The sequence below is a fragment of the Muntiacus reevesi genome, chromosome 16, assembly GCF_963930625.1.
Source record: "Muntiacus reevesi chromosome 16, mMunRee1.1, whole genome shotgun sequence".
Taxonomy (NCBI): domain Eukaryota; kingdom Metazoa; phylum Chordata; class Mammalia; order Artiodactyla; family Cervidae; genus Muntiacus; species Muntiacus reevesi.
The window spans coordinates 29,896,286-29,920,215 of NC_089264.1; the positions used below are offsets into that span (position 1 = coordinate 29,896,286).

A 23,930-nucleotide genomic window follows, 5' to 3' on the forward strand; every position below is an offset into this window, starting at 1 on the left:
GGATGACTCTCAATTCAAAAATAAAGAGGAAAGAGAGATGCTGTGATTTGAATTAGCAGATAACTGCTCAAGAAGTGAAGTTGCAGAGGTTGTTGCAACACACATTTTGGGAAGATATACCATGTCATGGAGAAGGAAATGGCAACCCACTCCAGTCCTCTTGCCTGGAAAATCCCATGGACGGAGGAGCGTGGTAGGCTACAGTCCATGGGGTCATAAAGAGTCGGACAGGACTGAGTGACCACTTCACTTTCACTTTCACCATGTCATGAATCCCGATACCAGCCCCATGAGCCTTCCCATTTGGGAACTTATTCCATATTTGCATGCTTTAAAAATATAACAGAACTTTAGTCATATTCAGAGACTGTTTTGATCAATTGAATGGTTTATAGGGGCACCTGGTTATTCGTGCTGTTTCCTGTTAAAGACTGTATTATTTCCTTGTATTGCATTTTGTTTGAAGCTTCTGAAGTCATCAATATACCAGCAAGTCTTCCTCACAAACAAACAATTTAGGTGCTTCCTATTAGAACTCATGTCTCTTTTTCAGCTCCTCAAAAGGTGCTTAATTAAGAAAACTAAAATGTACACAATATATCTTAAGAGAAGGGGTTATCACATGTAAGCAAAAAGGCAGCTTTTTCTGTATTAAAATAATTTGGAAAAAGCTGCTAATTGTTGGTTTCAACTGTAAATGCACATTAAATTCATACAATGATGTGTCATTTTTAGTTACATAAAAGTCTAATTAGAACTTAGATCCAATTAGCAAATCCAAATGTGTTGAAAGTCTAATTATCAGAGATATTGTAGTCCTCTTGCCAAATTTAAAACCTTATGAAATTTCTTTTGAGTTTTTGTTCTCTTCTGAGGTCAACCAGTCAATCCTCAATTATTTTCATTGATGTGCACTTTTTCTAATTACTTCTTCAAGAAGAGTTTAATTTCATAGAGCAAATGATATTGGTGGAAAAATATCTAAAACAAAGTGAAAAGCTAAATTTCCATTTCTCTATCCACCTTTTACAATTACATTACCTAATTCTAAGTAAATGAATAGCTTTTAGGACATCATCTTATTCATGACTAGTGGATCTCAACTGCCAAAGTAAACACAGGGCTTTTTTTTTTTCCTCTCTTGGAGTTGTTTTTTAAGTTTGATGAACTTACTGCCAGTCTTCCTAAATAAATTACATTTGTTAGTGCCAACTTGAACACAGCATTTTGGTGTATTAACTAGTCAAAATATTTACTACTGGAATAACAACAAAACCTGATAAGCAGTTTGTTTCAATAATGCTTTGGATAAACAATTAAAAATAGATAATTTCCAGCTTCTTCTTAATTATGTCTTCCTTCAAACAGAACTAAATGCAGTCAATGATTTAAAAATTCTAAAGTACTCTAGTATTGGGGGGTTTGAAATATTGATAATGAAAGAGAATTTGGAGGAAGTAGAGGAGATGGCTATATCTTATCTTCTGATCTTGGCAGTGACTTAAACAGTATTTGTTTATTTTATATATACATGTATATATATAATGTTTCTTTTTTCTCTCTCTCCTCTCTCTGTCTTTCACTTTTTTTGCTTTTTAACTCACACTGATTTCTTCCAGTGGCCATGCATGGCCACTAACTCCATCCCACCTTTTGGAGAATTGCTTTCTTTTTTCATCCTTAGACAACTGCTTTCCCTTTTTCATCCCCCTACTTTTTTCATGACTCTGACTCTCTGGTTTAGCAATTGTTAGTAATTGGTTGTTTGACCCGAGCCAATAAAAGTCCTTCCTTGGAGGTTTATTTTTAATATCAAGTGTGTGCATGGTGGGCAGATCAATAAGTTGATATGAAGTTTTTTTAATGTTTGGCCAGATTCTCTCATATATACTACAGAACATATAATTTTCTCCTTTGCTTTATGAAGCTCTTTCACCTTTCTGTTTTCTTTCTTCTTTCTTGCCATCCTTTTCACATGTCTATGAATTATAGCACTTAGAAAGTTGAAAAGTAGTTGCTGTTCTTAATGAAAGCAGTCTAGATTTTAAGACTGTTAACTTTTTTTTACTCAACTCAGATATCCTTTCATATTCACCTGTTCTGATGCTTAATATTAGCTAAATGTTAGCTGTGGTCACCAAAAACTAGAGATGGAATTTTGACATAGAGAAATTCAGGATACAGACTCTCTGGAAAACTAGAAATAAAGAATATCACATATAAACACAGTCATAACAAAGAAATTATTAAGAAATTAATACTAATTTCTACATTGAATAGAACTTTTTAAAAAAAACATTTTTTGTAATACTTTCTATGTGTCAGCCATGGTACTGGGGCTTTTCATATGTGTGTGTTCTTAGTCATTCAGTCATGTGCAACTCTTTGCAACTCCATGGACTGTATCCCACCAGGCATCTCTGTCCATGGGGTCTTTCAGGCAAGGATACTGGAGTGTTTTGCCATTCCTTTAGGCTGCCCCCTAACATTAAGCAGAGTTCCATGTGCTATACAGGAGGTCCTTGTTGGTTATCCATTTTAAATATAGCAGTGTGTACATGACCATCCCAAAGTCTTAATTGATATTTTTTAAAAGGCGTATTATCACCATTATCATCATTTTTATAAAAATAACTATAACACATACATAGTACATATGCATGAATGCTCAGTCACTCAGTCATGTTTGACTCTCTGCAACGCTATGGACTGTTAGCCCGCCAGGCTCCTCTGTCCATGAGATTTTCCCAGCAAGTATACTGGAGCAGGTTGCTATTTTCTTCTCTAGGGGATCTTCCTGATCTAGGGATCGAACCATGTCTCTTGCATCTCCTGCACTGCAGTGGATTCTTTACTGCTGAGCCACCAGGAAAGCTCACCATGCAGTGAAATATGTACTAATCATCTGTAAAGTGAAGTCGCTCAGTCGTGTCCGACTCTTTGCGACCCCAGGGACTGTAGCCTACCAGGTTCCTCCATCCATGGGATTTTCCAGGCAAGAATACTGGAGTGTGTTGCCATTTCCTTCTCCAGGAGATCTTCCCGACCCAGAGATTGAAGCTGGGTCTCCCACATTGTAGGCAGATGCTTTACTATCTGAGCCACAGGAGCTGTGCATATATTGATTAATTTATTTCTCAAAACCACCAAATGATGAAGGTATCATTATTACTCCATTATAATGGAAATGCTGATTTTATACATCTTTTTCAAGGATTGCTCAAGGGTTGAGATTCCTTATTTTCTGCTCATATCCAAGCTTCTCCCTGAGATTCACTTCAAGCTATTCTGTTTGATTATAAAAACTCCTTCCAATAATAAGCCATAAAAATGGGTTAGGTTCACACAGATCCAAACTGAATTTGTCTCTACAGTGGGTCATAGCCCTTGCAGCAGAGCAAGATTGACAGGAAAATTGTTAGATAGAATCTAGAATTTCACTCAGGTTTAAGTGTGAGACTTAACTAACAACTTCTCTGGTTCATTGTTTGAAATGTTTTTAGCTTAACTTTGCTTCAGAGGTTGTTTTTGTCTGGTTGTGTTGTTTCTGTTTTAAACAATGAGGCCGGAGACTAACAAAGATAATGCACACAAAATTTCATACTAATCTATTTGGCTGAGCATTTTCTAAATAAAAATAATAAAAGTGGGCCCTGCAGCACATGAGATTTACAGAAAGTTGCACTGCTGATGGCAAAACAAGATGCATTATCTTCCATGGTCTGACCGTCTAGAGAACATTTAGAAGGGATTAAAAAATAAAGACCAATTCAATTTCCTTTCAATTACAGTATATCGATTTCCTATAGTGTTTTCTGGTGATTGCCTAAAGTCATTTTAAAATCTTAAAATGTTTAAAGCTTTAATTATTTCCTTCATTGACGCTTTAGCAATAATAACCTTGCAGCTTTCTGTTCAAATCAATGTAATATCTGTGTTCGACAAACTGGGTGATGTATGTTCATGGGCACAGTAGGATGCTCCTAACATTACGTACTGTGTCATTAGGAGATGACCAAGCTTTAGACATTTACTCTTTCCCCTCAATGTTTCCACTTTTCGTTTTTCCATGGGCTTTAAAGGGTGACATTTGACTTGGGCTTTACATCACTATTTTTCAGGCAGTGTTTCAATGTCAAAAAGAGCTGAACTGTTCAACTTCAATTTTACACTCACTAGTTTGTAGCTTTAATAACAGGAGCTAAGAGAGCTCTTAATTGAATACCAAACAATTCCCTACATGTATTACACTGTATTCATAGGCAACAAGCCAAGACAGGTTACAGCACTGTAGCTTCAGGACACAAAATATCCACAACACTGGGGATTTTGCACTCCCAAAAACTACATTTGCTTTCTCAGCCTTCAAAGGAAGAGAGGGAACAACAAAAGCTGGGCAAAGTGCTGAAAGCCAGCCATTTAGAAATGCACAGCATTATTTGGTAGGTATTATTTCTGTAATGGGATAGAAAGTGTAAGAAAAAAATACATGTGGCAGGTTGACTCCGATACATGTTTTACAGAGTTAAATTGGAATTTTTTTCTTTGACATGCATAGAAATGCAGTGTGTCAGTAATCCTTCCAATGATACTTTTCTTTATGGTATTTCTACCTGTAAAATAGGTTCGATTTGTTAGACTTGCTCACTGGGGGATGATTACTTCCTCCTAAGATTTTATTCCTACAGCTTGGTCATTACCATGAAGTAAGAGTCATTCTTTAGATTACATGGAATAGCCTTAGCACTTGAGTTTCCTTCAGGAGAAAATGAAAAGTCAGAAAAAAAAAATTACCTGTTTCCACAGCTTATATCTCCCTGCCTGCTGCTGAAGAGAAAAACTTCTGGACTATGTAACAATGTACATGTACAACAAGACAGACTTGTTAACTGATTTCCATAAATTAAGAATATAAACATGGAATATGTATATTAAACATATACATGAATTTACTTGTATATTTATATAAATATATATAAAATGTAGTTCAAAAGTGTTTATGGCTGCATTATAACCACTTCCAGTCATCAACTGGTATTTGACTGGTTTAATGATCTATATCTCTATCCACTCAGTCGTGACCAACTCTTTGTGATCCCATGGACTGTATCCTGCCAGACTCCTCTGTCCATGGAATTCTCTAGGCAAGAATACTGGAGTGGGTTGCCATTTGCTTCTGCAGGGATCTTCCCAACCTAGGGATTGTGTCTCCCGCATGGCAGGCAGATTCTTTACCCTCTGAGCCCCCAAGGAAGATGGTTTAATGATACTCTACCATTATTATCGGAGAAGGCAATGGTAACCCACTCCAGTACTCTTGCCTGGAAAATCTCAAGGACAGAGGAGCCTGGTAGGCTGCAGTCTATGGGGTCGCGGAGTCAGACACGACTGAGTGACTTCACTTTCACTTTTCACTTTCATGCACTGGAGGAAACGGCAACCCACTCCTGTGTTCTTGCCTGGAGAACCCCAGGGATGGTGGAGCCTGGGGGGCTGCCGTCTATGTGGTCGCACAGAGTCGGACACAACTGAAGTGACTTGGCAGCGGCAGTCATTATTTTATGTCTTCCCTTCTTTTATAATTCTCAATGTAAAATTACTACTACATAATATTTACAGAAAATATTGCATAGCAATTAAAATCAGGAACTCCGGAACCAGATGTGTTCAAGGACCTGCCCTGATACTTGCCGGGTCTGGCCACTGGGGCTCTGATCCCTCTCAAATGGGAAGAATAAAAATGACTTCCTCATAACTGGCTTAACATATGTTAAATATTTAGAATTGTTCCTGGCACACAAAGATTAGAGAATTGTTCATTATTATTATTCCTGTGTAATCAGCATGCTTTTATTCCTCTCCCAGACTTCTCATCTGGAGTCACTCACTTGTTTCAGTGATGAAACATACCTCAAAAGTGTGGTTCTCAACTCTGGCTGCACATTAGAATTACCTGGAAGCTTTATACAATTCTGATGTCCTGCCTAACCCCAGAACAATTAAATCCTAATTTCCACTACTCTAAAACTTGATCTAACACCCAGGGAATGCAATCCCATAAAATGGCTACTTAACCTTATTGACTAAAGGCATCCTTTTTACTGGTTTCCTTTGCAAAAGCTAACTAGGGACACTTTCTCAAATAAACAGGCTCTTTTATTTTTCTTGTTTTAAGTAGTATAGCAGACAATAAACTCTGAACCTGAATAACACTTACCTTGTTTGCTGTTGTAGTCCTACTCCTTATCATAGCTTTGGTGTGTTGGTACATGATTAGTCCTAATAGAGATCTGATAAATGAAATGCATATATTACAATTCCTGTTGTCTTCTTTAATATTCTACATTTTGGGCTTTCCAGTTTGACATGAATAAAAACCAAAATATCCCCAATCTGATACTGTGTTCAACTATATAATATTGTATCTCTGGCAATTTTTGTGATTCTTCAGGACAATTGCTCCATACTAAAATTCAACTAGCTCTCTCTTTCTTTCTGATCAGAATTTTCTTCCAAATAACATTTTGGCACTTATTGATTAGAAAAGACCCTGATTCTGGGAGGGATTGGGGGCAGGAGGAGAAGGGGACGACAGAGGATGAGATGGCTGGATGGCATCACCGACTCGATGGACATGAGTTTGAGTAAACTTCGGGAGTTGGTGATGGACTGGGAGGCCTGGCGTGCTGCAATTCATGGGGTTGCAAAGAGTTGGACATGATTGAGCGACTGAACTGAACTGATTATGATCTGATAAAAGTGGTTGGATTTCTTCTCTTTCATTCCGTGCTACCTTGAGATGTTTTAAAGGGGATCTTCATTTTAAAACCACATTAGATGTGTCAGTCTTTCCTATGTCCTCATCTTAATGATCTGCAGGTGCCCAATGCCTTCTACGATAGTGTTTTGTACCAGTAAAACAGTTATTTTTACAGAACTTGCATGATTTAATGTAAAGTTATTGCACTTTAGATCTTTGTTCCCAAACAACCTAAAACCTCATGCCCAGATGTATCCTTATGTTCTACCCTCTCTTTACTATCTGTTTAGATACCTCAAAGGCACCTCAAATATCATAAGAGTAGGCTCATAATTCACCTTTACCAGTTCCACTAGCCAGCAACCAAGGAGTCAGTCTTATTAACTCTCATACTTTATCTACTGCCAGTCTGCCAATTTCAAGTCCTTAAAAAACAAAACAAAACTTTCAAACCCATTTCTCTTCATCTCCTTGCCAGCATCCTAGTCCAAGCTTTTACAATCTCTACACTGCAAACATAAACATATATTTAGATATAATGTCCTCTCCTATGATCTTTCTGTAGTTTTCTATTTTTCTCAAGAAAAAGACTAAATTTCTAATATGACCGATCAAGACCTCTGTGATTTGTCATATTTTAGAGTCACAGTCTCAGGTCATGTCACATTCCCTCTCATTCTCTGGACTCCAATCACTAGTCTTACTTCAAATTTCTTGAGTTAGACATAATCCTCCTGCCTGAAGGATTAACCACTTGAGAAGTTAAAAAAAATCCCAACGCCAAAGCCATATGCCATGTTAAATAAATCAGAAAGTGTTGAAAGTGTTAGTTACTCAGTCGTGCCTGACTCTTTGCGGCCCCACGGACTCTAGCCCACCAGGCTCCTCTGTCCATGGGGATTCTTCAGGCAAGAAGACTGGAGTGGGTTGCCATGCCCTCCTCCTTCCTGACCCAGGGATTGAACCTGGGTCTCCCACATTGCAGGCAGATTCTCTAACATCCAAGCCACCAGGGAAGCCCAAAATCAAAAATTCTGGGCAATTTTCAGGTATCAGTATTTTTCAAAAATTTCTAAGATGATTCCAAAGTTTAGCCAAATTTGGTAATCAATGGTTTTAAACATACAGTCTTACTTGATTGGAAGAATCTTAGAAACCTGCCATTCTTCAGTGAATTACTGAATTCACTCTTACTCACCCTATAGACCTCAATGCAAACATTTACAGCCTGGGGTAAACCTTCACTGACAATCTGATCCACCCCCAGGCTAGCTCAGGTCCTTTCAATACAGCATCAAGTTCCTCTATTTATAGTAATATCATAATTAAAATTTTAATCTGTATTTTATATGATTAACATTTATTGTGCCAGTTATCTGTAAGTTTCCATGGAGTCAGGAAGATTGATATTTTGTATCATTCACTTTATTAAATACATAATTCCTGGCACAAAGTGGGGCTTCAATTTTCATTGAGTACTAAACAAATTTAGATGGTTTTTAAATGAGAAACTTAATATATCTTGCAGCAATTGTTGATTGTTTCTTAAATGATGTCTTAAATGAGGATCATAATGATATGGCCAAGATACTGTGCTGTCAGCTAATAGCTGAGCTTTTTTATGTTTGTTTTAATTTAGAAGGAAGATTTGCAACTCTCATTCTTCCTGGGTACAAATGGGTGAACTCTGCATAAAGATCAGGGAATGCTTTTCAAAAACCTTCAATATGAGGAATTATGATCTTACCTAAGTCTGTAGAGAATAAGTTGTCATATTAGAGCTATAATTGGAACAATTATATAGAAAACAATAGCAATAATAAAAATAGTATATAGCCTATGAAAGGTGCTTCTATATTCCAGGCCTCATTTTAAGGCATGTACTTATTCCATCTCAATAACAAGAGATCTACTGTATACCCAGGAAATATAAACTGTTGAAACTTTGGAGAATGAAACATTACCCATCTAGCAGAAAGCCCTCCTGAGAACAGAGAAGGCTCTTGAGAAATCCAGCCCCTGGCTAAAAACCTATATATGATTTTTTTAAACCTGACCATAGGCAATTACAAAGGCTTTACCTGACAGGTCTGTTGAAGGGAATTTCAGTCAAGAACTCAGGCCTTTTGGCCCACCATACTTGTATTTGTATCTGCATTGTTAGCCTAGGAGCCTCTATTCAGAGGCCTCACTATTGGAACCCTGGGCTCTGAGAACATCCTATTCACAGAAAGGGGTAACCTTGAGAATATGTTATTTCATTATTAAATAACACTCAGTACTTGTCCATTCCTAGTCCTTCCTTTCTTCCTTCCCCTCCATTCCGCACTCAGGTCCATAAAACTGATCCTCTTGACTGGGATTCCTCCAGCAGCGACACAACTCCCCCATCCCATCTGTGCTGTTACACCAACTTTCTCTCAGTGTCATCCTATAGACAAACATTTGGGAAGCAATGACTTTCTTTTTATAGACTTGCTTTTCCTTTGGCAGGGTTTCTGAAACCCAGGTTCGATACTTGCGTCACTCAGATCCCCTGAAGAAGGGAATGGAAACCCACTCCAGTATTCTTTCCTGGAGAATCCTATGGGCAGAGGAGCCTGGTGGGCTTCAATCCATGGCGTGGCAAAGAGTCAGACACGACTGAGCAAATAACACTGGAACCTCCTATGGCAGTAGAGAGTAAAGCCTTAATTCCTACTTGCATTTCAACTTGCTGTCTTAATCCACTGCACCCACACTGGCAGGGCAGCTCTCCCAGCTCAGCCTTGGCATCTCTCACTTTAGAAGGGTAGTTCACGTCTACTGATACTTCCTATGAAGTGAGCACTGTCCCAAGTCTTGGATACCACCTAATTTGCTTTTCTGCTGTAATCTTATGTAGCCACTATAATTATCCTAATTTTAATAGATAAGAAAATTGAGATTAGAGAGTTTAATTGACCAGGTCATTCACCTAACAAGTGAAATAGTGAAGATTTAAACTCAGGCAGTATAGCCCCGGAAACACGATGTCTTTCTGACCTCAAGTAGCAAGATACTTCTCAGAAAATAAAACATCAAGGGAGCTTAAAGACAGTCCTCATGGATTTTGAGTGCTCGTTTCCCCAGTTTAGCTCTATTTGTGTTGTGGAGTCCTTGAGAAATTGAAATTTCCTTATAACAACTTTTTATTTTTTGTCTCAACTATTCACTTTGGGTTTCTGTCACATGGGGTTCCCAGGTAGCTCTAGTGGTAAAGAACCTGCCTGATATGGACAGGTTTGATCCCTGGGTTGGAAAGATCCCCTGGAGAAGGGCTTGGTAACCCAGTGCAGTATTCTTGCCTGAAGAATCCCATGGGCAGAGGAGCCTGGCAGGCTATTGTCCATAAGATTGCAAAGAGTCAGATACAACTGTAGTAACTTAGCATGCACATGGATTTATAGCTAAAGTATATGGACATTGTTCTAGGTTGTATGAATACACTCTATAACTAAGTCAATGTAGGAAAAGAAAGATATTTTTGAAAGGAGGGCAAACAGTAAAGAACATTGGATTGGGTATTAGTAGGTTTTACTCCAAATAAGAATCATACTTTTTGAATCTTAGCATTTTCATCTGAAAGTGAAATGGTTTGTTAATGTAAATGAATTCCAAACTCATTTCTCACAACTCACAACTTGTTAGTGATTGGGTTTACTTTGTGGATAGATTTTTTTTGTCATGTGAGCAAATCAATTTAAAAAACATTTAAAACCAAGTAAGGATTATTGTTATTGACAAAGGGGAAACTCATGGAATCATTTATATCCCCCTATTAAACTGAAAGCCTCACAAAGGCAAAGATCTCAGCCAGGTTTATTTGTTGATGCAAAGTAAGCACCCATATGGTTCACACATAACAAATATTTGTTGAATGAATGAATGAGTCTTATTTTTCTCAAAGAATAAATTAAATTTCAGTGCCTCGAGTATTTTGCAGCACTCAAGTTTTATCTTGAGGTGAGGAATAGATCAGCTAATCTCATAAAATCCTGTCTAGCTTTGTGATTCTACAATTGTTTAACATGACTGGATATATACACAGTGTCATTCCTGTGATGGACAAGAGAGGATTTCTCATTCAAATTTTCCAAAATAACTCTGACTATAAGCAGTACAATCAGCCACTTCAATCAGTTTATCTGATGCTAATGCTGACATGACACTTTTGTCCAGGTCACCGTGTAATTCTTCCTTTCAAGCTCCCACTTAATCAGATCTGTGCTTATGTGCAAAATGAGGGTGGAGTGCTTAAATTTCCTGGGTAGCTGTGAATCATCAAATGATTGACTATGCCTCTAAGCATTCTTAACTAGCTTGGAATATAATCTTTATTTCATTGTAAAATATTACAAACATTCAAGCAATTGAAACTTCCATAAATCAGGAATGTTTTAAAATGCTAGTATACTTCAAAAAAGAGTTGATACTACTTTGTGGATTTATGTGTTTTTCTAATTGCTCTTTTCTAAATAGGACTCCTCTGATACACTTCCATGGGCAATTATTACCTATAACCACATATATACGAAAAGCACGGGAAAATGCAGGGGTATTTGGAAAAGGTTAGGACTAACTAATCACAATACTCTGCAAGAGATTTGGCAATGGACAATCTAGTGGACTCTAATACAACACTGTACATAGTCTAAACACATTATTCTCTGTCACTCAACATTTATAATCAAGAGGATACTAATTTATCAAAAACTTACTGTGCTGGTATTATGAGATACAAGGAAATATAAAGCACATCATCTTTTACATCCAAAAGTCTGTGATCTTTTTGACATAATAAAGCATAAAATTTTTTTAAAAGAAAAAAGCTACAAGAAATTCCACATATTCATAATTCCCAAAAGATGATATAAATTAGAAGTATTTAAAGATGAGAGGTAATCTGTGATAAAGGACTGGTGGACGTCAAAGAAAATTATTAGAAAAAGCAGAGCATTGTAAAAAGAAAGAAAAGACAGAGTATTATATAAGTAGATTGCAAGACAGCCACATATAATTCCTCCTATGCCTGTGCATGCATAGTGATTTTTCATCAACAGGTGTGGTCCATTTCCCTCTCTTGGCTCCGGGTTTGCTTTATGACTTCTTTCACAAACAGAATGAGGTAGAAGCGATGACATGTGATCTGAGCTGGAGCCTGGGTCTTAAGAGATCTTGTATCATTCTTTTCCCCATTTTTAGAAGCCAGAAAACAAGTTTTCAAAAAGGAATGGGCTAGAATACTTAGTAATGACAGACTATGTGGAAAGAAAAAGAAGCCACATGGAAGAGACCTAAAGAACACCAGTCAACAGCTAATACCAAGGCACCAGACATGAGTGACACCATCTTGGATTCTCTGGCCCCAGCTGAGTAATATCAGTCAACACCATGTGGCGCACAGGTGATCCAGCCCCACTGGGCCAAGGCTGAATATCAGATCCACAGAATTCTTAGAAATAAAATAGCTTTTGTTTTAAGTCAATAATATTGGGGCTGTTTTGTTACTCAGTAATCAGTAATTGAAACCCAAGGTTTATGGGAAGTCAATAGTTGCCTTTGCCTCTGAAGTTGACTGGAAATCTTCAAGGCTTCTAGAAAGCAGTAGGAAGTTGAATATATGTACATGTGTGAGGAATTTTCTTTTATTTTCCCAATAACTTCCTTTATATTATAATGCTTTAAAAAAGAGAGAGAGAGAGAGAGAGAGAGAGAGAGAGAGAGAGAAATGGTGGAGGAGTAGGTGGACATGGAGTATCTCTCTCCATTGATACATCAGGAATACACCTTCAGACACAGATGTGCACGGAGAACACCATTTGAGAGTGGACAGGAGTACCTGACCAGCGGAAAAGACTATATAAACCACACAAAACTCGGTAGGATGAAGGAACTGGGGGGGAAACAGGAGTGTTAGTAGGATTGGACCTGCCCTCAGCGGATGAGGGAAGTGAAGGAGGTGTCCAATCCCCACATCAGGGCAATTGTCTGAGTCAGAGGAGAAACATTTAAGGCTGAGGGTGAAACAGCTGATCTGTGGCAGCCTAAATGGAATGAGAATCAGACAGTCCTTGCCACAGCCATACATACCCCGGACAGGGATGCAGGTCCGCTGGAAGACACAGCAGCTGAGAGCTGGAGTTTAGGGATTGTGGGGCAATCCCACGGCAAGGGCTGCTGTTGACTGTGGAGAGACCAATCGAGGGGATGTGAGGGAGGAGACCGTGGTGGGAAATGCCTGTGGAGGAAAGCCAGGCAGCCATGGAAGCGAGGTGATACTGCTGAGTCAGGAGTAGGGGGTGGAGCCATCACCAAAGCCTCTCTCCTCCCACCTGCCAGCATCAGGAACTGAACAATTAAGAGGCTGGCCCATCAAATGCCTGATGCACTGAACTATAGAGTAGGACCCCACCCAGGGTGCTCCGTTACATGACTGATGCGCTGAACTACAGAGTAGGATCTATAGAGTAGGTCCCCTGCCAGGGGGGCCCCTCTATGTGCCTGACTCACTGAACAACAGAAAAGGACCCCAGGCAAGGGAGTCCTCTAAGTGCCTGAATCTGTGGAGTTATGCAGAAAGACTGGCCAAAGAGGCCTTCTGATCACCAACTACAAGAGGCTCGAAAAAAGACTCTGATAGGGCCATAACTCCTGCTGTGGAGGCAGTACGGGTCCCTGCACAATTGGTGCCACCAGGGTATCCTCAAGCCAAGCAGCTGCGCCACCTTCACACTCAACTCTCAGTGGGGCAGAGCTGCCACAGGCAAAAAATCTTGCATGTATGCACACAGGGTCACTTCAGTCGTGTCCAGCTCTGTGACCATGTAGATTGTGGCCTGCCAGGCTTCTCTGTCAGGGGAGTTCTCCAGGCAAGAATCAGTTCAGTTCAGTTCAATTGCTCAGCCGTGTCTGACTCTTTGCAATCCCATGGACTGCATTACACTAGGCTTCCCTTCCCATCACCAATTCCTGGAGCTTATTCAAACTCATGTCCATAGAGTCAGTGATGCCATCCAACCATCTCATCTTCTGTCGTCCCCTTCTCCTGCCTTCAGTCTTTCCCAGAATCAGGGTCTTTTCAAGTGAGTCAGTTCTTTGCATCAGGTGGCCAAAGTATCAGAGTTTCAGCTTCAGCATCAGCCCTTCCAATGAATATTCAGGACTGATTTTCTTTAGGATGGACTGGTTGGATCTCCTTGCAGTCCAAGGGATTCTCAAGAGTCTCCTTCAACACCACAGTTCAAAAGCATCAATTCTTTGGTGCTCGACTTTCTTTATAGTCCAACTCTCACATCCATACATGACTACTGGAAAAAACCATAGCTTTGACTAGACAGACCTTTGTACGTAAACTAATGCCTCTGCTTTTTGATAAGCTGTCTAGATTGGTCACAGCTTTTCTTCCAAGGAGCAAGTGTCTTTTAATTTCATGACTGCAATCACCATCTGCAGTGATTTTGGAGCCCCCTAAAATAAAGTCTCTCACTGTTTCCATTGTTTCCCCATCTTTTGCCATGAAGTGATGGGACCAGATTGCATAATCTTAGCTTTCTGAATGTTGAGCTTTAAGATAGCTTTTTAATTCTCTTCTTTCACTTTCATCAATAAGCTCTTTAGTTCTTCTCCTCTTTCTGCTATAAGAGTGGTATCATCTAAATATCTGAGGTTATTGATAATTCTCCCAGCAATCTTGATTCCAGCTTGTGGTTCATCCAGTCCAGCATTTCTCATGATATACTCTGCATATAAGTTAAATAAGTAGGGTGACAGTATACAGCCTTGACCTACTCCTTTCCCTATTTGGAACCAGTCTGTTGTTCCATGTCCAGTTCTAACTGTTTCTTCCTGACCTGCATACAGATTTCTCAGAAGGCAAGTCAGGTGGTCCTGTATTCCCATCTCTTGAAAAATTTTTCACAGTTTGTTGTGATCCACACAGTCAAAGGCTTTGGTGTAGTCAATAAAGCAGAAGTATATGTTTTTCTGGAGCTCTCTTGCTTTTTTGATGATCCAGCAGATATTGGCAATTTGATCTCTGGTTCCTCTGCCTTTTCCAAATCCAGCTTGAACATCTGGAAGTTCACAGTTTTTTATTGCTGAAGCCTGGCTTGGAAAATTTTGAGCATTACTTTGCTAGCATGTGAGATGAGTCCAATTGTGTGGTAGTTTGAGCATTCTTTAGCATTGCCTTTCTTTGGAATTGGAATGAAAACTGACCTTTTCCAGTCCTGTGGCCACTGCTGAGTTTTCCAAATTTGCTGGTATATTGAGTGCAGCACTTTAACATCATTGCCTTTTAGGATTCGAAATAGCTTAGCTGGAATCTGGGCAAGAATACTGGAGTGTACTGGCCAATACTGGTTGCCATGCCCTTCTAGAGCACTGTATTTCCTGCTGCCCTAGCCACAAACTCCCCTGAATATGTGGTGCTGCCAGAACCCCTGCGACCCAAGCAGCTGCACCACCTCAACACCTGGCCCTCACAGGGACAGACCCAAGTCCTCCAGGGCAGACTCAGGAGCAAATCCCAGTGGACAACACACATGTAGAGGTGGAAAGAAAACCACAATCAAAACCCAGGGGCAGGAAGAAGACACAAAAGCTTCCCACCAGCCATACAAGTTGCAAATTAAATCCACAGGATCAACAAGGCAGACTGTGTGTCTATGGAAAATATAAAAGGAAACTGAGATCTCCCACAAAAGAAAACGCACTAGTTCTGCTAGCTGTGGACATTGGAGGCAAGAACACACAGGAGTAGGACCAGCTTAGAATCTGAGCTGCCTCCACAGCAGGTCCAGAGACCAGCACAGTGCTGGAGGGCGTCCTAGGGAGGTGAGGTGGACTCTGACTCCCAGCGAGGGAAAGGACTCTGACAGCAGTGACTCAAGAAAAACATTTATTATTCTTATGTCTTGACTTGTACTGTAGATTCTTTTGGATTTTTTTTTCTTTTTTCCCCTCCCCCTGCCCCCTGTTGTAGTTGTCGATTTTATTGGAAGTATGAAATATAATTAAGCTTTTGAGCTTTTTTTTTCTCAGTCACATTTTTTATTGTTATAAACCATTGCTTCTACGTTGGACTTCTGCAGTTCTGTGGAGTTTTCCTTTTTCTTTCTCTTTTTTAAATTTTAATTTTTAACTTTTTGAATCTATTAATATTTTTTTCTACATTTATTCCTTTGTTTGCTTGCCCTACTGTTCTTTTCCCCTTGCAGTTAATCTTTAATGGATATAAAGCTTTTTCATCTACCTCTATTTAACTGTGCATGATTCTTTCTTTCCTTTCCTTTCTTTGCAATGTATTTATTAGTTTTATTTTCATTGCTCTATCCCCAAATTGGCACCTTGCTTTAGTTTTGTTTTCCAGTTTGTGGTTTAGCTAGTTTTGTCATTAACTGGTAGGTATAATTCTTGGTTTCTTTTGTTCACTGGGTCAATCTACTGTACTTTATTTTTGTTGGACTGTTTTGATTTTGCTTATGGGTGTATACGTATATGTGTACATTCAGTCACACTTTTTATTATTGCTATAAACCTCTGCCTCTACTTTGGGCTTTTGCAGTTCTGTGGAGTTTTCCTTTTTTTCTTTTTTTCATTCTTCTTCCTTTTTTCTTTTCTCTTTTTTATAATTTTACTTTTTAATTTTTTTAAAACCTATTATATTTTTTCTATATTTATTCCTTTGTATGCTTTTCCAACTGTTCTTCTCCCCTTGTAGTTAATCTTAAATGTATATAAATCTTCTTCATCTACCTCTATTTAACTGTGCATGTCTAGTCTTTCTTTCTTTCCTTTCGTCTCAATACATTTGTTAGTTTTGTTTTCATTGCTTTATTCCCCACCAGGCACCTTGCTTTAGTTTTGTTTTCCAGTTTGTGCTTTAGTTAGCTTTGTTCTTAACTGGCAAATATAATTTTTGATTCCCTTTGTTCCCATTTCAATCTACTGTACTTAATATTTGTTGGACTGTTTTGATTTTGCTTATGGGTATATATGTATATGTATATATTCCATTATTTTAATTATTATTTGCCTGATTCTGTAACTGCCATATGTCTATGGTTCCTATTTGGTTTCTCATTTTTGGGTATTTGTTTTAATCTCACTTAATGCCATAACAAATCACTTGTGGAATCTTTGTTCCTGACCAGAGATCAAGCCCAGAGCCTTTGGATTGGGTGCAATGAGTTCAAGACCCTAGACCCTAGACTACCAGAAAACTAGCCCTAGGGAATATCAAATAGTGAGAACTCACACAAAGGAAACCACTTGAATACCAGACCCAGCATCACCCAACCACCAGTAGCACCCTGTACACCTCATCTAAACAAACAAAACAAAAATACAAACCTAATCATCAGCAGACAGAATTACCACCTCAGTCTTGCCCATCAGAGGAAAAACAAACAGACAAACTCAGCACAAATCTCACCCTATAAGAAGCTTTCACAAACCACTGGACCAATCTTAGGAATGCACAAACCAAGAGGAATAAAAAAATTCAACCTTGAAGCCTAGGAAAATGAGACCTCAAACACAATAAGTTAAAAAAATAATGAAAATGCAGAGAAATATTACACAAATGAAGTAACAAACCAGACACACAGAAGTCCAAATAAATGAAGAGGAAATAGGCAAACTATATGAAAAAGAATTCAGAATAATGATAGTAGAGATGATCAAAAACTTTAAAAACAAAATGGAGGAAATGCAAGAATCAATCAACAAAGACCTAGAAGAATTAAAGAACAAACATACAGAGACAAAAAACATAATTACTGAAATTAAAAATACTCTAGAAGGAATCAATAGTGGAATATTCGAAGCAGAAAAATGAATCAGTGAGCTGGAAGATGAACCTATGGGATGCAGCAAAAGCAGTTCTAAGAGGGAAATTTATAGCAGTACAATCCTACCTCAAGGAACAAGAAAAGCATCGAATTGACAACCTAACTTTACACCCAGAACAACTGGAAAAAAAAGATTAAAATCTCAAAATTAGTAGAAGGAAAGAAATCATAAAGATCTGAGCAGAAATAAATGGAAAAGAAATGAAAGAAACAATAGTAAAGATTAATAAAACTAAGAGTTGGTTCTTTGAGAAGATAAAATTGACAAGCCTTTAGCCAGACTCATCAAGAAAAAAAGAGAGAAGAATCTAATCAACAAAACTGGAAATGAAAAAGGAGAGTTTACAATAGACAATGCAGAAATATAAAGGATTACAAGAGACTATTATGAACAACTATATGGCAACAAAATGGATATTCTGGAAGAGATGGACAGATTCTTAGGAAAGTTCAATCTTCCAAGACTGAACCAGGAAGAAATAGAAATTATGAGCAACTGAATTACAAACACTGAAATTGAATCTGTGATCAAAAATCTCCCAAAACACAAAAGCCCAAGACCAGATGGCTTCACAGGAGAATTCTATCAAACATTTAGAGAGGAGCTAATGCCTATCCTTTTAAAACTCTTTCAAAAATTGCAGAGGAAGGAGCACTTCCAAACTCATTCTCCAAGGCCACCATTACCCTAATACCGAAACCAGACAAAGACAACACAAAAAAAGAAAACCACAGGCCAATATCACGGATGAACATAGATGCAAAAATCCTCAACAAAATTTTACCAAACAGAATTCAGCAACACATCAAAAAGCTCATACATCATGATCAAGGTGGGTTTATTCCTGGAATGCAAGTATTCTTCAGTATACATATGCAAATCAATCAATGTGATACACCATATTAACAAACTGAAAGATAAAAAACATAATCAACTCAATAGATGCAGAAAAAGCCTTTGACAAAATTCAGAACCCACTTATGATGAAAACTCTTCAAAAAATGGGCATAGAAGAAACCTACATCAACATAGTAAACGCCATATATGATAAGACTACAGCAAACATTATTTTCAATGGTGAAAAACTGAAAGCATTCCCCCAAAGATCAGGAACAAGACAAGGGTGTCCACTTTCACCAGTATTATTCAACATAGCTCTGGAAGTCCTAGCTATAGCAATCAGAGAAGAAAACGAAATAAAAAGAATCCAGATCAGAAAAGAAGAAGTAAAGCTCTGTTTGCAGATGACATGATCCTGTACATAGAAAACCCTAAAGATAGCATCAGAAAATTACTAGAGGTAATCAGTGAATTTAGCAAAGTTTCAGGATTCAAATCAATACACAGAAATCAGTTGCATTTCTATATACTAACAATGAAAAATCAGAAAGAGAAATTAAGGAATCAATCCCATTCACCATTGCAAAATAAATAAATAAATAAATATCTAGGAATAAACCTACAGAAGGAGACAAAAGAACTGTACCCAGAAAATTATAAGACACTAATGAAAGAAATCAAAGATGACATAAACATTCCGGGTTCCTGGGTAGAAAGAATCAATGCTGTGAAAATGACTGTATTACCAAATACAATGTACAGATTCAATGCAATCTCTTTCAAATTCCAATGACATTATTCAGAGAACTAGAACAAAAAATTTCACAATTTATATGGAAACACAAAAGACCCCAAATATCCAAAAAAGTCTTGAGAAAGAAGAATGGAATTGGAGGAATCAACCTTCCTGCCTTTAGATTATACTACAAAGCTACAGTCATCAAGACAGTATGGTAGTAGCACAAAAATAGAAATATAGACCAATGGAACAAGATAGAAAGTCCAGAAATAATCCCATGCACCTATGGGTATTTTATTTTTGACAAAGGAGGCAATATACAATGGGGCAAGACAGCCTCTTCAATAAATGGTGCTGGGAGAACTTGATGGCTGCATATAAAAGAATGAAATTAGAACACCTCCTAACATCATACATAAAGATAAACTCAAAATGGATTAAAGGCCTAAATATAAGACCAGAAACTATAAAACTCTTAGAGGAAAACATAGGCAAAACACTCGATGACATAAATCAAAGCAAGATCCTCTATGACCCACCTCCTAGAGTAACAGAAATAAGAACAAAAGTAAACAAGTGGGACATGATTAAATGTAAAAGCTTTTGCACAGCAAAGGAATCTATAAGCAAGGTGACAAGACAACCCTCAGAATGGGAGAAAATAATGCATGAAACAACTGACAAAGGATTAATTTCCAAAATATACAAGCAGCACATACAACTCAATACCTGAAGGACAAACAATTCAATCAAGAAGTGGGGAAAAGACCTAAACAGACATTTCTCCAAAGAAGACATACAGATGGCTAACAAACACATGAAAAGATGCTCAACATCACTTATTATTAGAGAAATGCAAATCAGAACTACAATGATATATCACCTCACACAGGTCAGAATGGCCATCATCAAAAAGTCTACAAACAATAAATGCTGGATAGGGTGTGGAGAAAAGGGAACACTCTTGCACTGTTGGTGGGAATGCAAATCAATACAGCCACTAGGAAAGATGGTATGGAGATTCCTTAAAAAACTAGGAATAAAACCATCATATGACCCAGCAATCCCACTCCTAAGCATATACCCTGAGGAAACCAAAATTGAAAAGACATATATATCCCTTTGTTCATTGCAGAACTATTTACAATAGGTAGACATGGAAGCAAACTAGATGTCCATTGATAAATGAATGGATAAAGAAGGAGTGGTACATGTATCCAATGGACTATTACTCAGTCATGAAAAGGAACACATTTGAGTCAGTTCTAATGAGGTGGATGAACCTAGAACCTATTATACAGAGTGAAGTAAGTCAGAAAGAGAAAGATAAAAATCATATTCTAACACATATATACAAAATCTAGAAAAATGGTACTGAAGCATTTATTTTTAGGGCAGCAATGGAGAAACAGACATAGAGAATAGACTCATGGACATGGGGAGAGAGGAAAAAAACCAACAACAAACACTATGATGTGCTGTAGTATATAAAAATAATGTATATTTAAATGTAAAAAAGAAAATGTTCCCTACTGTAATTCATATAGACATTTCTACATGCACTTTCATCTTTGTAGTGACTGAACCACTTTCAAAATTGTCTATGCTTTGCAAAATAAGGCAAATTAGATCATGATTTGTTTTCTATGGCTACCACAATAAATTACCACAACTGTAGCAGTTTAAAACAGCATTAATTTGTTCTCTCACAGTTCTAGAAAATAGATCTGAAATCAAGATGTTGTCAGGGCTCTGTTTTCTCCAAAGCATCTAGACGAGAATCTTTCCTTGCCTTTTCCATGTTCTGGTGGGTCCAGGCAGTCCTCAGCTTGTGGCTGAGAAATTCCAATCTCTGCCTCTAAGGTCTTTACACAGCCACTCTGTCTTTGTCCTTTTCTGTCTTAAATCTCCCACCATCTTTCTAACGATATTTATGGTCTGCCTGGGTAATCCATGGTGACTTCATTTTTAAGTCCTTATATTAGTTACATGTGCAAAGGCTTTTCTCTCGAATAAGCTCACATTCACAGGTTTCAGGGGTTAGTTCATGGACATATTTTTGCAGGGGTACATGGGATGACCATTCAGTTCAGTACAGATCATAGTTCATAAATCCTCACTTTAGTATCAAGTTTTTGCTGTTGTTATTGTAGTATCAAGTTTTTGGGATTTTTGACTGATTGCTTTAAATTTCCTCAAATTAGAATCAAGAAAGCACTTACCAAATAATGATGCGTTTGCTCTTGACACATGTCTCAAACAAGACTCCTGTAGCACTTATTATCTGGGCTAATTAATCTAGTTTTTAGTCACTGACCTGCTTATTTCCCCCAGCAGAATCATCTTTTTTACTTATTATAATACCTGCAGCACTTTTGTCAGAGAAGGCAATGGCACCCCACTCCAGTATTCTTGCCTGGAAAATCCCAGGAACAGAGGAGCCTGGTAGGCTGCCATCCATGGGATCGCTAAGAGTTGGACACGACTGAGCATCTTCACTTTCACTTTTCACTTTCATGCATTGGAGAAGGAAATGGCAACCCACTCCAGTGTTCTTGCCTGGAAAATCCCAGAGACGGGGGAGCCTGGTGGGCTGCCGTCTATGGGGTCGCACAGAGTCAGACACGACTGAAGTGACTTAGCAGTAGCAGCAGCACTTTTGTATTACTAACATACAATATATAGCCAATAAATGGCTTTGATTCAAATATTTGTTTCTTTATCCTCAATACATTGCACTCGGTTTAACAAATGTATGGGCAAAACAGGAGAAACCTTCACTGAGGAGACTTTGGTCATGGCCCTCTCCCAGAATGTTCCCTCTCCCGGCCCTCAGGGGATCATTAGGCACCACGGCTCTAATGCAAAAATAAAAAAGAAAACGAAAAAAAAAGAAACAGAACAAACAGGGTAAAAAATTCAAAGAGGCAGAACCTGAAGAATTTGTTGTAGAAAAAGAACTAGACTGACATGCAGTAAGAGGGAAGGTGAGGTATTTCCTGAAATGGAAGAGATTAACAGATGCAGACAATACTGTAGAACCAGAAGAAAATTTAGATTGTCCAGAGTTAATTGAAGCATTTCTTAACTCTCAAAAAGCTGGTAAAGAAAAATATCTGATAGTGAACCTGGTGATAGCAAATCATAGAAGAAAAGAGATCCTGCTTGAGCAAGAAGTTTTACCAGAGGTCTTGATCCAGAATAAATAATTGGTGCCACAGACAGCAGTGGAGAGTTTAATAGTTTTCATGAAATGGAAAAATTCAGATGAGGCAGGATTGGTGTGGGCAAAGGAGGTGAATATGAAGTGTCCTCAAATTGTAATTGCTTTTTTTTGAAGAGAGACTGACTTAGCATTTTTGTCCAGAAGATAAAGAAATAACAACATTCTAAAGAAAATCAAGTTTGATATGCTCATTTTGAAGTAGTATTGGGGAAGTTGTTGGGTTTTTTTGTTAGTTTTCGTATCTGTAGCACTTGTTATTTTATACAAATAAAACATTTCTGTAGTTGCTTCCTTTAGCAGAAATGAACATTTGATACCATGGTATATTATTTCTTCTGCATTAGAGAAGAACTTTTCTAAATGTTGGGGAAAATCTTCACAGTCATTACTCAGTCAGGATTTGCCATTTGCATTTACTCATATATGCCTAACCCGGAGGAGGGCATGGCAACCCACTTCAGTATTCTTGCCTGGAGAATCCCATGGACAGAGGAGCCTGGAGGGCTACAGTACATAGGTCATAAAGAGTCAAACACGACTGAAGTGACAGCACATATATGCTTAAGGGCCATTCTAGGCTTTTCATATGTGTATACACAAAATACATATGTAAATAGTTTGGGGGGTTTGTTGTTGTTTAAATATGTCTGTTGTTTAGTCACTACGTCCTGTCCCATTCTTTTGTGACCTCATGGACTGTAGACCTCCAGGCTCCTCTGTCTATAGGATTTTCCAGGCAAGAATACTGGAGTGGGTTACCATTTCCTTCTCCAGGAGATCTTCTCAACTCGGGATCCAACTCATGTCTCCTGCATTGGGAGGCAAATTCTTTACCTCTGAGCTACTAGGAAGCCCTTAAATATGTTCACTAAAACAAAAACAGCCATTCACAACCATGAATAAGCCCATATTTCTGGGATTCCATCATTTTGAGCAATATAAGAAGTCACTTTAAATTAAAGACAAAATTTTTTGAAGCCTTAATCTTTCATGCTAAATAATTTTATAGTTAATTGACAAGGTAATGTAAACCATTTAAATTGGACAATGTTTTAAAGCAGCCCTATCAGAATCTGCATCCATATCTTCAATCATCCAAATGGAATTTTATATGCATAGCCCCTGAAAGGAAAATTTTATCATTATCAACAACCTTCTCACTCAAATGAAAAAACTAGAAAAATTCTTGTATGTTTTAATTAGCCAAAGAAGCCTTAGTTAAATGGACATTCAAAGGTTCCTTAGGAAAAACCACTCTTTTACAGCAAGTTAAAATCCCTGTGCTTTCTTTACTGAAAGGTTGTGATACATGTAATGCCTCAGACTTATTCATGGAAACCTAATCAGATGGTTAGATATGTTGACATTTTAGGATTTGCAGGAATAAATGTGTGAACAAATTTTTTCTAATCTAAACTTGACCTGCATGTTTTGTCAAACTTTACCCCAACCCATTTTACATATAGAATTGATCTCAGTATTTTGGGTTA

At 38.0% G+C, this 23,930-nt stretch overlaps 1 protein-coding gene and 1 pseudogene across 1 annotated transcript in view; one reads left to right on the top strand and one right to left on the bottom strand.

Annotated features, from left to right (window-relative positions):
• The window catches only part of GRID2 (glutamate ionotropic receptor delta type subunit 2), a 1,506,291-nt gene that overhangs the window by 385,760 nt on the left and 1,096,601 nt on the right, over positions 1–23,930 (bottom strand). The gene's annotated exons all lie outside the window — the stretch shown is intronic.
• LOC136148105 (chromobox protein homolog 3 pseudogene) lies at positions 12,531–22,568 on the top strand (annotated as a pseudogene).